We start from the raw sequence: 17,439 nt of genomic DNA, 5'->3' as shown, positions 1-17,439 counted from the left end.
CCAGCCTGTGGGGTCTCCCATTTCATGCTTCTGTTTATCCAAGTTTTATTTACAATATCCTAAATAAATCTTTGTGCTCTGGGATCATGTGGACATGAAGACGGTTTCAGGGGTTACCCATGAGTGTTGTAATGTTACGAACCATATGGCAACACTTTACTGTTGAGGACACAGGGATCTCACTGTATGAGACTGAAGTCAGGCTTTTCGCTCTTGACTTAAGGAAAGTGATTCAGACAGAGAACCAGATGGAATCTTACGCAGACTCCATCCAAACCACCACTGGGCTAGGAACAGTGAAAAATGCCCATGCTCTCCCTTCTTTGCTTGGATGATGACAAGTAGGAAGCAAATTACTTCCATAATAAAAGTGTAAATAAAAATTCTTACTGTCTAAATGTTCCCAAGTCTTACCTGCCTGCAGGTATAAATGAAATCACATCAGTGTCACTTCCTTAGCCTCCTTCTTAAAATCCTACCCACATAATTTTGGGGAGTCTCCAGGACTGTCTTGCATGGGTGAATATTTTGATATTATTTCATCTGGACATACACTTGGTATATATTGCCTTGTTATTCCCTTTTTCATTTAGTGTACTGTGAAGTTTCTACTATCAGTGGATATTTTCTATAAACTGATTTTTGAATTATTTATTCATTTTTAAGTTTTATTTAATTTTTTTGGCTGGGCTGGGTCTTCATTGCTGTGCAGGCTTTTCTCTAGTTGTGGTGAGCAGGGTATACTCTCTAGTTATGGTGCAGGGCTTCTCAATGTGGTGGCTGCTCTTGCTGTGGAGTGTGGGCTCCAGCACCCTAGGGTGCTGGGGCCTCAGTAGCTGCAACTTCCTGTCTCTAGAGCACAGGCTCAGTAGTTGTGGTGCAGGGGCTCTGCAATATGTGGGATCTTCTCAGATTAGGGATTGAACCTGTGTCTCCTGCATTGGCAAGCAGATTTTTTTACCACTGGGCCTCCAGGGAAGCCCTAACATGACTCTTTTTTAAATTTATTTTTTTTATTGATGTATAGTTGACTTACAATGTTGTGTTAATTTCTAATGTATAGCAAACTGACTCAATTATACACATGTTGTTGTTCAGTTGCCAAGTCATATCCGACTCTTTGCAGCCCCGTAGTCTGTAGCACACCAGGCTTTCCTGTCCCTCACCATCTCCCAGAGTTTGCCCAGTTGAGTCAGTGATGCCATCCAGCCATCTCATTCTCTGTCACCCTCTTCTCCTTCTACCTTCAATCTTTCCCAGCATCAAGATCTTTTCCGATGAGTCAGCTCTTCACATCAGGTGGCCAAAATTTTGGAGCTTCAGCTTCAGCATCAGTCCTTCCAATGAATATTCAGGATTGATTTCCTTTAGGATTGGCTGGTTTGATCTCCTTGCAGTCCAAGGGATTCTCAAGAGTCTTCTCTAGCACCACAGTTGAAAGCATCAATTCTTCAGTGCTCAGCTTTCTTTATTGTCCAGCTCTCACATCTGTGCATGACACATATGCATTCTTTTTCATATTTCTTTCCATTATGGTTTATCCGGGGATATTGAATATAGTTTCCTGTGCTATACAGTAGGACCTTGTTGTGTATCCATTCCATACATAATAGTTTGCATATATTAACCCCAAACTCCCAGTCTATCCTTCCCCCACTTGCATCTCCCTTGGCAACCACAATGTTCTCTATGCCTGTGAGTCTTTCTGTTTTGTTGACAGGTTCATTTGTGCCATGTTTTAGTTTCCATATATAAGTGATATCATGATATTTGTCTTTCTATGTCTGACTTACTTCACTTAGTACGATAATCTCTAGGTCCATCCATGTTGCTGCAAATGGTATTATTTCTTTTTTATGGCTGAGTAGTATTTTATTGTATGTATGTACCATATTTTCTTTATCCATATTTTTTCCATATTTTTACTATATTTTTTTCATCTGTTGATGGACATTTAGATTGTTTCCTTATCTTGGCTATTGTGAATAGTGCTGCTATGAACATAGAGGTGTGTGTATCTTTTTTTTTTTTTTAACTGTAGTATAATTGCTTTGTGACGTTCTGTTAGTTTCTGTTGTACAACAAATTGAATCAGCTATATGTATACATATACTGGGGGCTTCCCTGATAGCTCAGTTGGTAGATAATCTGGCTGCAATGCAGGAGACCCTGGTTCAATTCCTGGGTCGGGAAGATCCCCTGGAGAAGGCATAGGCTACCCACTCCAGTGTTCTTGGGCTTCCCTTGTGGCTCAGCTGGTAAAGAATCCACGTGCAATGTGGGAGGCCTGGGTTTGATCCCAGGGTTGGGAAGATCCCCTGGAGAAGGGAAAGGCTACCCACTCCAGTATTCTGGCCTGGAGAATTCCATGGACTATATAGCCCATGGGGTGGCAAAGTGTTGGACACGACTGAGGGCCTTTCACTTTTACTTTCACTATTGAATTCCTCCCACTCCCCTATCCCACTCATCTAGGTCATCACAGAGCACCGAGCTGAGCTTCCTGTGCTCTACAGCAGCTTCCCACTAGCTATCTGTCTTATACATGGAAGTATATTTATGTCAAACCTAATCTCCCAATTCACCTCCCCCTCCCTGCCCCCCTGCCCCATGTCCACACATCTGTTTTCTACATCTGCATCTCAGTTCCTGCCCTGGAACTATGTTCATCTGCACCATTTTTCCAGATTTCACATACATGCATTAATATACAATATTTGTTTTTGTCTTTCTGACTTCACTCTGTATGTCAGACTCTAGGTCCATTCGTCTCTCTACAAATGACTCAGTTCTGTTCCTTTTTATGGCTGAGTAATATTCCATTATATATATGTACCACATATTCTTTATTTCTCTATTGATGAACATTTAAGTTGCTTCCATGTTCTGGCTATTGTAAATAGTGCTTCAGTGAACATTGGGATACATGTGTATTTTTAAGTTATGGTTTTCTCAGGATATATGCCCAGTAGTAGGATCACTGGGTCATATGGTAGTTCTATTTTTAGCTTTTAAAAGAACTTCCAGACTGTTCTGTATAGGGGCTGCACTAATTTACATTTCTACCAACAGTGTAGGAGAGTTCCCTTTGCTCTACATCTTCTCCAGCATTTATTATTTGTGGACTTTCTGATGATGGCCGTTCTAACTTGTGTGAAGTGATACTTCATTGTAGTTTTGATTTGTGTTTCTCTAATAATTTGCATTGATAAGCATCTTTTCATGTGCCTATTGGCCATTTGTATGTGTTCTTTGGAGAAATGTCTATATAGGTCTTCTGCCCATTTTTTGATTGGGTTATTTTTGTTGTTGTTGAGTTGTACAGACTGGTTGTCCTTGGTGATCGTGTTGTTTGAAAATTTTTTCTTCCATTGCATAGGTTGTCTTTTTGTTTTGTTTATGTTTTCCTTTACTATGCAAAGGCTTTTAAATTTGATTAGACCCATTTGTTTATTTTTGTTTTTATTTTTATTGCCTGGGTAACTGATCTAAGAAGGTACTGGTATGATTTTATGTCAGAAAATGTTTTGCCTATGAGCTCTTCTAGGAGTTTTATGATGTCTTCTCTTATATTTAAGTCTTTAAGCCATTTTGAGTTTGTTTTTGTGTATGATGTGAGGGTGTGTTCTAACTTCATTGATTTACATGGAGCTTTCCAACTATCCCAGCACCACTTGCTAAAGAGACTGTCTTTTTCACATTTTATATTCTTGCCTCCTTGTCAAAGATTAATTGACTCTAGGTGTGTGGGTTTATTTTGGATCTCTTTTCTGTTTCATTGATTCATAAGGCCGTTTTTTATTCCAATACCACACTCTTTTGATTACTGTAGTGTTGTAGTATTGTCTGAAGTGTGTGAGGGTTGTGTCCCCTGCTTTGTATTACATTTTTAATGATTATATAGTGTTCCATCGTATGGATAATTTGTTTAACCAGCCCTCAGTTGTTGTACATTTACTACCAATAATAAATAATTCTGTGATGATTGTCTTTGCATGCACGTCTTTGCATTCACATCTTTGCACACATCTCTAAATGCTGTCCTGAAATGAATTCCAGGCATGGAGTTGCTTGGTCAAGGCTGTAGTCATCATGTAGGGTTAATTATATTATTATTAATAAATCATAATGATATTAAAGTCCTGTTAAACATTGGGCCAATGGGAGGCAATTACTCTGGAGACAGTGCTTGAAAACAAAAATGCAACTGTAAATTCTCTAAAAAAATGCATATTCAGAAACAAGAACCAGTCCAAGTTGATCAATACAAAGGAAAATTTTGAATTTTTAAACTCCTTTATAATCTGACATTTTTGTTCCTAAAATTTAAATTAGATACAGTATTTTTACATAGGACTAGTAAACATCTCTTTAAAGGACAATAATGTTTAAATTTTTTATTAGTGATATTTTTCATCAATAAATCATGCACATCTGGACAGATATTTTCACTTTATGTGAAGAAAGCTCAGCATCCTAACATTTGCCAACTCTCTACGAGAGAGATTTTCAAGTTCCTGAAGTCCCTAAGGGATTAAGTGGAATGCATGACTTGTATCCTTAACTAGATTTTAAGAGAAAGGAGTTGTCACCAGTATATTTTGCCCAAATGTCTTATTAAAGACACCACCAAGAATGGAGCTTGGAAGCAAGGGAGGCTCAGACACTGCTGGCAGCTCCAATGCTCTGTACTTTAATAACTCATTGGCAACAGGATGAAGTAGTTTATGTTCCAGACTTTGCCTCCTGGTATCTAGATTTTTATAGGTGTTTTGACTGAGGTGTAGAGGAGGCATTTTTTTGGCCGCTGATTTCTATTCCAGATTGTGGGATATGAATAATTTGGTAAATTAACATCAATGGGTTAGACTGTTCTTTGTTACCAAATGCCCCTGGGCTGCCTGTTCCACTGGATGGTCACATTAATTTGCAACCGCAGGAGGATGGCTGCTGGGCAAACACACCCAAGTTAAATTTCCTTTTGCAGGCTTTCCTCCTATTTTGGATATTCAGGTAGCCACTGAAGCAGCTTTCTCTTGTGCATTCATAATTCTGGCTAAGCCTAGGGCTTCCAAAACTAATATCAGGGAGGAAAGATCCAAACCTTACTGCTTTTGTGGCTTTTTTTTTTTTTTCCTGGGGCCAGCTTTCGGCCATGATTCCAATGATCAGTCTGTACTTCTAGTTATATACTAAATGCATAAACTGTGTGTGCTACAAATGATGTTTTTCTAGCCTGTCCGTATAGCCTATTAAACCAGAGTTGGCAGTTTTCCACCCCTTAGGAGAAGCATTTGGCATAAATAATATTGTCATTTGGGAAGGCTAGACATGGTTTGAAGAAGTGACCTTGTATAAATATTGTCTGAGGTATGACTGAGGCTAAATTATATGACAGGGAACTAGTATAGTCTGGGCTCTGGGCCCTCCTGGTAATGAAGTTGCTTCTTGTAGTAATGGAACCATTTGAATTGAAAATGTAATCAAATACATCAGAGGCTGTTAAAACACAGGAACCAGGCTTATTTGTGAACTGCCAGGGTCCAGAGGATGGTAAAAGGGTACTGGAATTTCTTTGTCATTCAAACAGCTTTGTCTTTTGAAGGGACAAGATGTCTTTGTCTTTAGAAAGTGCCTTTGTTTTTGCCTTGGAACTCCCTCAGTGCTGAGACTCCTGAGCGTGCCAGATGTCTGTTGATCCTCCACCCAGGTTTGGGGTGAGCTATGGGCACTGAGCACAGTGTTGCTAGCTATTTGTGGGTGACTTGGTATGTCAGCACAACACAGCCCCCCAAGGCAGTCACTTTCCATTCTGCATGCAGCATCCTACTTTAGGATTTTGTTCGTCTTTCCTGACCTGTGTTACTCTGCCTCCTAATTATACAGAATTCCCTTCTCTTCCTTCTGTTAATTGATTTGCCAGATCTGTCTTTCAAAAGTTTGATTTTATTTTCATCAGTCCACCAATTTATCCATTCATTCAACAAATATTTATTGAGTGCCAACTAGGTGTCAAACACTTTGCTCCCTGCTATAACAAGATTTATAGTCTAATGAGGGAGACACATGTTTGACAAAGAATTCCAGTACTGAATAGACAATTATAAATTAGTGAGCGTTTCTGTAGGAAAGATTCTTTGATTGTACCTATAAAACAAAGGGGGCTTCCCAGGTGGCTCAGTGGGTAAAGAATCTGCCTGCAATGCAGGAGACTCGATATGTGGCTTTGACCCCTGGGTTGGGAAGATCCCCTGGAGGAGGAAATGGCAGTATTCGAGTACTCTTGGCAGCCAAATCCCATGGACAGAGGAACCTGATGGGCCACAATCCATGGGGTCGTGAAGAGTCGGACATGACTGAGTGACTGAACACACAGCTCAATTGGACAGGGTAGTCAGGGAGGCTCCTCTGAAGAAGTGATGATTAGGTTGTGTGAGTATGTGTATGTATGGGTCTCAACAAGGCGAAAAACAGGGCTGGGGAGTGGGAGCAGGTTGGGCTGAGGGGTGTTTTCCAGAGTAGCAGGCCATGGTGAGGGGAGCATGGTGCCCTGGGAGGAATGGGGAGAAGGTCACTGTGGCTGGAACAGAAGAGCGAGGGCCACAGGAGGAGGGATATGTAAGCTGTGTTTAGAATTGTGATCTCTGTCTACCAGGAGTGGGAAGCCATTGAGGAGCCTTTGAACAGGCTGTGATTTGACTGGATTTGCATTTCAAAAAGACCACTTGGGCTTCAGTGGGGGGAATTAATTGGCAGTGGGCAAAGAGCTCAGGAAGGAGAGATCATAGTGAACGTGGGCTTTAGCAGTGGAGATGAGAAATAGACAGGTTTGAGCATTGTCTATGTGGGAAAACAGGGTTTGATGATGGATTGGACTCAAGGGAAAGGAATCATCCAGGATGACTGAGGCTCCAGTTTGTGCTGCTGGATCAGTTGAGCTCCACTTATGTGTGAGGGATCACTGAAAAGGAGAACAGAAATCATGAGCAAAGGTGGCCTTGAATTGGACAAAACTTGATGGTTTTCAAGGAATAGCATGGGGGAGAGCAGTAGGAGATGAGATCAGAGGTGTGATTGGAGACGGTAGATGATATAGGTCACCAGGAAAGGATTTTACCTTTCGATGGGATGCTGTCGAGATGGCATGCTATCGATATGGGATGGCTGTTGGAGGGTTTTGAGCAGAGGAATTACATGGTCTGATTTAGGTTTTTGGAAGATTTTTTCTATATGGAGAAAAGACTCTAGGAGGACAAGACTAATATCAAGGAAATCAGGTGGGTGACAATTACAGTAATCCAAGTAGACAGTGGTGGTGGTGATGATGACTTACTTCAGGGCAGCAGCTGAGATGGTAAGAAGTGAACCTGCACAGATTTTTAATACAGAATCTTAGTCACTCAAATATGTCTGACTCTTTGCAACCCCATGCACTGGAGCCTCTGTCCATGGAATTCTCCAGACAAGAATACTAGAGTAGGTAGCCATTGCCTACTCCAGAGTATCTTCCTGACCCAGGGGTTGAACTGGGGTCTCCTGCATTGGCAGGTGGATTCTCTACAGTCTGAGCCACCAGGCAACCAACAGCGCTTTCTGATGGACTAGATGTAGTGAGCAAGAAAAAGGAGGGAAGGATGACACCAGGATTTTTTGGCTTGAGCTGTTAAACAGATGGCTTGCCCTTCACTAAGATATAAAAGACTACTGGAGATTAAGGAGTTTGATTTTGAATATTAGGTTTGCAATCCTTACTAGATAATCAATTTGAAAGCATGAATAGACTGACATACAGGTTAAAGTTTAAAGAGGACAACTAAAATAAACATACAAATTTGGTTATATTTGGGATATAGATAGATGATACTCATGAGAAAGGACAAGTTCACCAAAGGAATTAAGATAGAGAATGGGAACAGTATGTTTAGAGGCTGAGCATGAAGAAGGTAATTCTAGTCAGTAATCAAGGTTGATATCAGCAGTAATAAAACATAGCAGTATCACCTACCCCTTGATATGATGTACTGAGAAGAGTATGACGTTACTTCTGTGGCATTTTTGCCAAAACATACATAATCTCAATCTAACCGTGAGAAAACATCAGGCAAAACCAAACCGAGAGGCGTTCTACAAAATAACAGCCCAGTGCTCATCAAAAATAAAAGACGAGTGACTGAGAAACTGTCACAGATTAAAGGAACCTAACAAGTAACAACAACTAAATACAATGTGTGGTCCCAAATTGCATCCTGGGACAGAAAAAAAGATGTTAATAGGAAAACTGTTAAAATTCAAATATAGACTGTGGTCTAGTTAGCAGTTTTGTACCGATGTTATTTTCCTGGTTTTGATCATTGGACTGTGGTTATGTAAGATGTTAACATTAGGGAAGCTGGATTAGAGAAATGGAGGAGCTTTCTGTTTTACTTTTGCAACTTGTCTGTAAAATTATTCCACAAAAAAAAATTTTTAAGAAAATTAAGTTTATGACTTTCAGGCACATACCCCCAAGGATGTGGTTGCCCTCACATCCAGTCTAGAGATGCCGGAGAAGTAGGCAGGGCCATCCTGCAGCGTCTTCAGACCATGTTAAAGGCTTTGACTTTACTCTAAGAGTCAGTGAAGGATTAGGCCGGGAATGTGGAGGAAGATGGGAAACTAGACATGTTTGTTTTAGGCAAAAAGAGACAAGAAAACAGAATAAATGCTGGGTTAGGCCCAGATTCAAGCAAACACCCAGTTACTCTCCATTATTCATCCTGTTCTCCAAACAGAATTGACCATGAGTTAGTTCATGACTCACAAGGGTGTTAGCACATTGTAACGTCTGGCTGGGAAGATTGCTCAAATCCCAAAGGATTATCCTTGAGGAGCCTCGCATCCTCAGTCCTGTTTTCTCCTGGCATTCCTACAGTCCAAGCAGAACTGTGGAGGGGATCTGAAGTTTGTAGGCCTGAGAGGTGAACTGTGTGTGCGTTACATCTGGTGCTGTCTGTGTGGAATGATTCCAGAACAAGGACCGCAGCTGGACTGAGATACCAGCCTGCAGAGAGTGAGGAAATGACCCTCTAGAAGGGACAGACTCCTTCTGTGCCCTTCTCAGCCAGCACTGGTTGGGGAGGGCTTGTGGCAAAGCAGGGTGGGGTGTGTTTCATCACATCGGAGTCCCCAGGGGAGCTGCAGAGCAGTTGGAGATGGTGACTGGGAAGTGCTAATTATAAAACTATATATTAAACATTAGCCAAGGGGAAATTGTAAAAGTGGCTTATATAGAAGACAGAGGTTCCCTAAAGCTGGAGAGTTCATGCCTCTGCACAAAGAAGGGGTGAACCGTGAAGAAAAGATGTCCCACTTAACTCCTTGCTGTCCTATGGGGCAAGGGCTGAGAATCCAGAGAATCCCTGGGGTCTAGGGTCTGACCACCCCTCCCCCACCCTCCCACCAGCAACCCACCCTCATTGCCTGGCCTGGCAGGAAACTATCAGCCTCCAAGTCTGCTCTCAGAAACTCTGAAATCATGCAGTCTAATACCCTGAGCCTCCAATCCTACAAAATACTATTTTTAACAGTTGCTATCGGTTTCTGAATCCTTACTGTGTGCTAGAATCTTTATATAATTGTTTCTAATCCTTTCAACAACCCTTTACAGTAGTTATTATCGCCTCCATTTTCCGGGGGCCATTCTTGGTGAGGATGCAGAGGCTTAGCTTGTCTGAGTGCATGGCTGAGCTAGGATTTGAACCCAGGTCTGTCTCTCCAGTATTGAATGAGCCCAGGATGCCAGGAGTGAGGAACCCTCCGGGAAGGGCCATGCCTGGCACTAACCATCACCCCCCAGTAGCCCAACTTCATAAACATACACCCATGTGCTGGATTTCAGGAAATTTCACTGGGGATGTGGAATCAGCAGCCCATGACTCATCGGGCTGAATTCAGGGGAGGCTGCCTGGTGGGGCTGCTGCAGTCAGTTTCCAGGACCGGAGGTCTGGGAAGAGCGAGGGGGAGGGGCATAAAGAGTCATGATCAGCACACCTGCACTCCTGATGTTGAAAAATCATGAGGATGTGCTGTCCATGTTGGCCTGCAGCTACATTTCTGGCTTAAATTTTGGGTGGCTTTACTAAGCCTTGAAAGTGGAAAGAACACATCATATTGAGAGTCTGACAGTGAGTGAGGTCCAGGGTGCTAGCTGGTTCTTTGCCATGGACTTGACCCGTGAAGAGGAGCAGAGAAGCTTTTTCATTACCATCAAAGTCTGTCATGTGCTCCGGGAATCCTACAGAGGGAAGGGTAGCCAGGCCTCAGCCCCACTCCTGGGATGCAGAATTACAGAGAAGCCCAGGCCCACATAGACACTGTAACGACCTGCCACATTGATTCAATAGATCTGCTGTGAACTATTTTTAAAAGTGCAAGGAATGAGACAAGAGCATTTTGCATGTTGCAAACATTTAAAGAAGTTAGCATTCCCCAGAAAAAATAAAGGAAGGAAAAAGAAAAGTCAGTTCTTATGATAGGTGTTGACAAAAGGGAGTTGAGAAGGACTCCATCATACTATTAGGTCATAACACTGCTATTTTCTTGTTTTACCTCCACTGTTGCCCTCCTCTGCTTCATACCCTTTTGTTCTCTGGCTTTTATGCATTATCCCTCTCCCCGGGTTATCTCCTGCCATTTTCCTCTCCCTGCTTCCCAGCTCCTGAGTAGCTCCTACGTGTCCTTCACAGTGCAGCTCAGTTTCTTTCTGGGATGGCTTCCCTGCCTACCTGAGCTTAGGTGGGAGCCATTCCTGTGCATCCTGTGGATTCTTCTAGCCAAACACTCATCACTTTGTTTTGTTAGCTCCTCCAAAGCAGGGACTGAATCACTGTTCCCAGTTCTTTGTGTGCTAGGCTTCAGGGATATGTAAGAACCAGAATGTAAGAACGTCCAGCTGTAGACTAGACACGAATGTCCCACTGGCTCCTTCGTGGTTTCCTTATCCCTTCAACCATGTTTGATTCTTCTTTCCTCCACTTCCTTTATTCAATCACCCACGAAGTCCTGTTCATTTAAATAACAGTAAAATGAAGCTCTTGATATATGTTCAGTTCAGTTCAGTTTAGTCGCTCAGTCGTGGCCGACTCTTTGCGACCCCATGGACTGCAGCACGCCAGGCCTCCCTGTCCATCACCAACTCCCGGAGTTTACTCAAATTCATGTCCATCGAGTTGGTGATGCCATCCAACCAACTCATCCTCTGTTGTCCCCTTCTCCTCCCACCTTCAATCTTTCCCGGCATCAGGGTCTTTTCCAAGGAGTCAGTTCTTCGCATCAGATGGCCAAAGTATTGGAGTTTCAGCTTCAGCATCAGTCCTTCCAGTGCATATTCAGGACTGATTTCCTTTAGGATGGACTGGTTGGATCTCCTTCTTAGGTATTGTCAAAAGTACTCTACATGTGTTGTCATCAAGCTTCACAACAACTTTGTAAGGTGGATGCTGTCATACTCTTGCTCTACAAATAAGGAAATTGAGGCAAAAGAGATTAGACAATTTGCCTGAATTCATACAGCCAATATGTGATAGAAGTAGGATTGGAACCCAGGCAGTCTGGCTTCAAAGCCCTAAGTACTAAATGTGTCTCAGTCTTCTCAGGCCACCATGATGTCATTTACCCTACCCTCCATTCTCTATAACACTCCATTCCCTATAATGCAGCCAGAGCAATTGTTCTAAATGAGCTCTCTTTAAAACCCTTCTTAACTCTCTATTTCCTTCCAGACAAAGTCCAAACTTCTTAAGGCAACAGGCAAGACCCTTCCCCCAGCTGCCCTTACCCACCTTCCAGACTTTTCTCATGCTGCTCCTCACTTCAGCTCCCAAGCCCAGGATATTTTGTGCATGGAACACCATGGCCTCCTCATCTCTCTGCCTGGCTAATCCCCTCTTGCCCTCAGATCTCTGCTTAGACGTTACTTCTCCCAGAAGCACTCCTTGACCCCTTGACTCATTAGTGCTGCCACAGTATCCAGTGCTTACCCCTTTGTAGCAACTGTCTTACTTTCAGAAAGCCTGCTCCATCCCTCAATCTCCTCCACCAGCTGTAAGCTACATAAATGCAAATATTGGCTCTGTTTTTGGTGAATCCCCCAGGAATAGCACAGTATTCAATTAACATTTGTTAAATGAAGGAATTAAGGGATGACTTTTTAAAGAAATATTTATTTATTTAGGCTGTGCCTGGTCTTAGTTGTGGCATTTGAAATCTTTAGTTGCGGCATATAGGATCTTTTTAAAAATTTTTTTTGATGTGGACCTTTTTTAAAGTGTTTTATTGAATTTGTTGCAATACTGCTTCTGCTTTATGTTTTGATTTTTTGGCCTTGAGGCATGTGAGATCTTAGTTTCCCAGCCAGGGAACGAACCCACATCCCCTGCACTGGAAGGCAAAGTCTTGACCACTCGACCATCGAGGAAGTTCCAGCACGCAGGATCTTTCAGTTGCAGCAAGCAGGATCTTGGTTTATGGCATGTGAGATTTTTAAATGCATCATGCGTGATCTTTTAATTGCAGTATGCAGGATCTTCAGTTGCGGCATGTGCGATCTAGTTCCCTGACGGGAGATTAAACTCTGGTCTCTTGTATTGGGAGCGTGGAATCTTAGCCGCTGGATCACCAGGAAAGTCCCTAAGGGATGACTTCTAAGCTGAAGTTCTGACCTTGGCTGATTCTGTGAGCATTCCTACCCCTGACTCTTCCTACCTTATATAATACCCAGACTTGCCAGATTCATAAGGGAAGATAGCATTAAAGGGCAGATGACATGGAGTAGGGGACTATAAAGGGAGGCAGACACTCTCCTCATGACACAATATCAACTTCTACTTCCCAGGGGAGACAGAAGACTTCCTGGGACCTTTTGCTTGAGAGTCTCTGGCTTTAAATCATATCTCCTGCACCTGTCCATAGCTAGAGTAATATGTGAGAGGTCACACTACCTGTGGCTCCTTCTAGGTGTCAGCACTACTCAGGTAGTGGCTTTTGGACTTGGCTATAGCTTTATCAAACCTCATTTTACTCATCTCGAAAAAGATTATCTGGGTTTTAGTTTCTGGCAGTATAACAGGTTAGATTCACTGAATGACATTTCCAACTGAACCAACTAAAATGAAGAAAAAAAAAAGTGCCTTTAAAAAACAAAAACATGTTGTTAAAGTGTCTTGAAAATAAAGACTCTGTGATTCCCAAAAGGAAAGGAACAACAGTCAATGAGAATCCAGGAATCCAGGAGTCACTTAGAAACGAGGTAATTTTCACCCTGAGGTTTTCTGGGGGGCCAGCAAATTTCTACTTTGATGGATATGTCGGACTCAAGAAGTTGGAGATGACTCCCAGAACTTGCTCAGTGTGGAGATTGAGTAAGACACCCTGGCACGAACTGCCACAGAGAGAGATCAGTGCACTGACCTGGTTACTGGGGGAAGGGATTAAACAACTCCTCCCCCTGAATTATGTAACCACAAGTGAGCCCTCATAAGGGTCTGTCAGCCTGAATTCATACTCCTTCAGGGTCAAAACAACTTTAAGTAAAGTATTCAACTTCAAATAGTACCAGATTAGTGCCCCCAGGAGACTGGCAGAAGCAATTTGAATCTTCTGAAGAGGAACTCACCTTCAAACCTAGCCTTAAAGAATTTTTACAGATAAAGTTACAAGAAAAATGAGCAACTCACAATAAAATCAAACCCAAAAAACACACTAAGGAAACAGAACACTATGAATGAGGGAGAAAAAAAGAGACAGCAGAAACAAAACTTCAATTATGGAAAAATTTCCTAGATAAAAAGATGGCATTGTGAACAACTTTATACCAATAAATTTGAAAACTTAGATGAAATGGATTGGGTCCTACAAAAACATAATGGAAAAACTGACTCAAAAAGTAGAAAATCTGAATAATTCTACTACAAGAGTTTTTAAAAAATGAATCAGTAATTTACAATCTTTCCACATACGAAAACAAAACAAAGAGCTGCCAGGCACACATGACTCAGAAAAAGGCATTTGATAAAATTTAAAATTTATTCATGATTAAAAAACAAACAAAAAGGATGTTTACCTAATTTGGAAAATGGTGTCCATTAAAATCTCTACAGAATACATTATAATTTTTAAGGAAATATTGAAAATATTCTACATAAGATCCAGGAAAAAAAGGGAGACTGAATAACTATTCAGTATTTTACTAGAAAGCCATTCACAACAGTATATAATTTACAAAAAGCAATGCATTTAAAAAATAATAATTTATGGAAACACCAAAATATATGTGATGAATAAATCTAAGAAGCAAATGTGAAAATGCTTAATGGAGAAAATTATAGAACTTTATTAGGAAAAAGATTCAGTCAGTTAGTCACTCATTTGTGTCCGACTCTTTGCGAACCATGGACTGCAGCACGCCAGGCCTCCCTGTCCATCACCAAATCCCACAGCTTGCTCAGACTCATGTCCATTGAGTCGGTGATGCCATCCAACATCTCATCCTCTGTCATCCCCTTCTCCTCCCTCCTTCAATCTTTCCCAGCATCAGGGTCTTTTCTAATGAGTCAATTCTTCACATCAGGTGGCCAAAGTATTGGCATTTCAGCTTCAGCATCAGTCTTTCCAACGACAATTCAGGGTTGATTTCCTTTAGGATTGACTGGTTTGACCTCCTTGCAGTCCAAGGGACTCGCAAGAGCCTTTTCCAATACCACAGTTCAAAAGTATCAATTCTTCGGCACTGAGCTTTCTTGGGCTTCCCTTGTGGCTCAGCTGGTAAAGAATCTGCCTGCAATGCAGGCAGTACCCACTCCAGTATTCTGGCCTAGAGAATTCTATGGACTGTATAGTCCATGGGGTCACAAAGAGTCAAACACGACTGAGCAACTTTCACTTTCTCACATCCATACATGACTGCTGGAAAAACCATAATTTTGACTGGATGGACCTTATTAGCAAAGTGATGTCTCTGCTTTTTAATAATATGCTCTATAGGTTCAGTTCAGTTGTTCAGCTGTGTCTGACTCTTTGTGACCCCATGGACTGCAGCACCCTGGGCTTCCCTGTCCATCACCAACATCCAGAGCTTGCTCAAACTCATGTCCATTGAGTCGGTGATGCCATCCAACCATCTCCTCCTCTATTGTCCCCTTCTCCTACCTTCAATCTTTCCCAGCATCAGGGTCTTTTCAAATGAATCAATTCTTCACATCAGGAGGTCAAAGTATTGGAGCTTCAGCTTCAACATCAGTCCTTCCAATGAATATTCAGGACTGATTTCCTTTAGGATGGACTGGTTGGATCTCCTTGCAGTCCAAGGGACTCTCAAGAGTCTTCTCCAACACCACAGTTCAAAAGCATCAATTTTTCGGCACTCAGCTTTCTTTATAGTCCAGCTCTCACATCCATACATGACTACTGGAAAAACCAAAACTTTGACTAGATGGACCTTTGTGGGCAAAGTAATGTCTCTGTTTTTTAATATGCGGTCTTGGTTCATCATAGCTTTTCTTCCAAGAAGCAAGCGTCTTTTAATTTCATGGATGCATCACCATCTGCAGTGATTTTGGAGCCCAAGAAAATAAAGTCTGTCAGTGTTTCCACTGCTTCCCCATCTATTTGCCATGAAGTGAAGGGACCAGATGCCATGATCTTCGTTTTCTGAATGTTGAGTTTTAAGCCAACTTTTTCACTCTCCTCTTTAACTTTCAAGAGGCTCTTTAGTTCTTCTTTGCTTTCTGCCATAAGGATGGTGTCATCTGAATATCTGAGGTTATTGATATTTCTCCCAGCAATCTTGATTCCAGCTCATGCTTCATCCAGTCCAGCATTTCTCACGATGTACTCTGCATATAAGTTAAATAAGCAGGATGACAATATACAGCCTTGACGTACTCCTTTCCCGATTTGGAACAAGTCCGTTGTTCCATGTCCGGTTCTAACTGTTGCTTCTTGACCTGCATACAGATTTTTCAGGAGGCAGGTAAGGTGGTCTGCTATTCCAATCTCTTGAAGAATTTTCCACAGTTTGTTATGATCCACACAGTCAAAGGCTCTGGCATAATCAGGAAAGCAGAAATAGATGTTTTTCTGGTATTCTCTTGCTTTTCAGATGATCCAGCAGATGTTGGCAATTTGATCTCTGGTTCCTCTGCCTTTTCTAAATCCAGCTTGAATATCTGGAAGTTCATGATTCACGTACTGTTGAAGCCTGGCTTGGAGAATTTTGAGCATTAAATTACTAGCCTGTGAGATGAGTGCAATTGTGTGGTAGTTCGAACATTCTTTGGCATTGCCTTTCTTTGGGATTGGAATGTAAATTGACCTTTTCCAGTCCTGTGGCCACTGCTGAGTTTTCCAAATTTGCTGGCATATTGAGTGCAGCACTTTCACAGCATCATCTTTTAGGATATGAAATAGCTCAACTAGAATTCTATCACCTCCGCTAGTTTTGTTTGTATTGATGCTTCCTAAGACCCACTTGACTTCGTTTTCCAAGATGTCTGGCTTTAGGTGAGTGATCACACCATCGTGATTATCTGGGTCATGAAGATCTTTTTTGTATAGTTCTTCTGTGTATTCTTGCCACCTCTTAATACCTTCTGCTTCTGTTAGGTCCATACCATTTCTGTCCTTTATTGAGCCCATCTTTGCATGAAATGTTCCCTTGGTACCTCTAATTTCCTTTTTTTTAAAAATTAGTTTATTTTCTATTGTTTAACTTTACAATATTGTATTTGTTTTGCCATGAAACCACCATGGGTGTGCATGTTTTCCTCTTCCAGAACCCCCCTTCCACCTCCCTCCCCCTCCCATCCCTCCGGGTCATCCCAGTGCACCAGCCCCGAGCACCCTGTATCATGCATTGAACCTGGACTGGCGATTCGTTTCACATATGGTAGTTTACATGCTTCCATGCCATTCTCCCATATCATCCCGCCCTCGCCCTCTCCCATACAGTCCATAATACTGTTCTATTTATCTGTGTCTCTTTTGATGTCTCACATACAGGGTTATCTTTACTGATTGACTAAATACCATATATATGTGTTAGTATACTCTATTGGTGTTTTTCTTTCTGGCTTACTTCACTCTGTATAATAGGCTCCAGTTTCATCCACCTCATTGGAACTGATTTGAATGTATTCTTTTTAATGGCTGAGTAATATTCCATTGTGTACATGTACCACAGCTTCCTTATCCATTCATCTGCTGATGGGCATCTAGGCTGCTTCCATGTCCTGGCTATTATAAACAGTGCTGCGATGAACATTGGGGCACACGTGTCTCTTTCAAGTCTGGTTTCCTCAGTGTGTATGCCCAGCAGTGGGATTGCTGGGTCATATGGCAGTTCTATTTCCAGTTTTTTGAGGAATCTCCACACTGTTCTCCATAGTCGCTGTCCTAGTTTGCATT

The 17,439-nt window shown here is 41.9% G+C and overlaps 1 long non-coding RNA gene across 1 annotated transcript; it reads left to right on the top strand.

Moving 5' to 3' along the window:
- The first annotated feature begins 6,383 nt into the window (after positions 1 to 6,383).
- Positions 6,384 to 13,132, top strand: LOC145516761 (uncharacterized). Its single transcript, XR_014061745.1, has 2 exons — positions 6,384 to 6,506; positions 9,410 to 13,132. It is a non-coding gene; the product is annotated as an uncharacterized LOC145516761 (long non-coding RNA).
- Positions 13,133 to 17,439: the final 4,307 nt, after the last annotated feature.

This window comes from Giraffa tippelskirchi, chromosome 8, assembly GCF_054371585.1.
Source record: "Giraffa tippelskirchi isolate mGirTip1 chromosome 8, T2T-mGirTip1v1.2.pri, whole genome shotgun sequence".
Taxonomy (NCBI): domain Eukaryota; kingdom Metazoa; phylum Chordata; class Mammalia; order Artiodactyla; family Giraffidae; genus Giraffa; species Giraffa tippelskirchi.
Note: the sequence above shows the minus strand (reverse complement) of the source record. Positions and strands in the feature narration are given on the sequence as shown.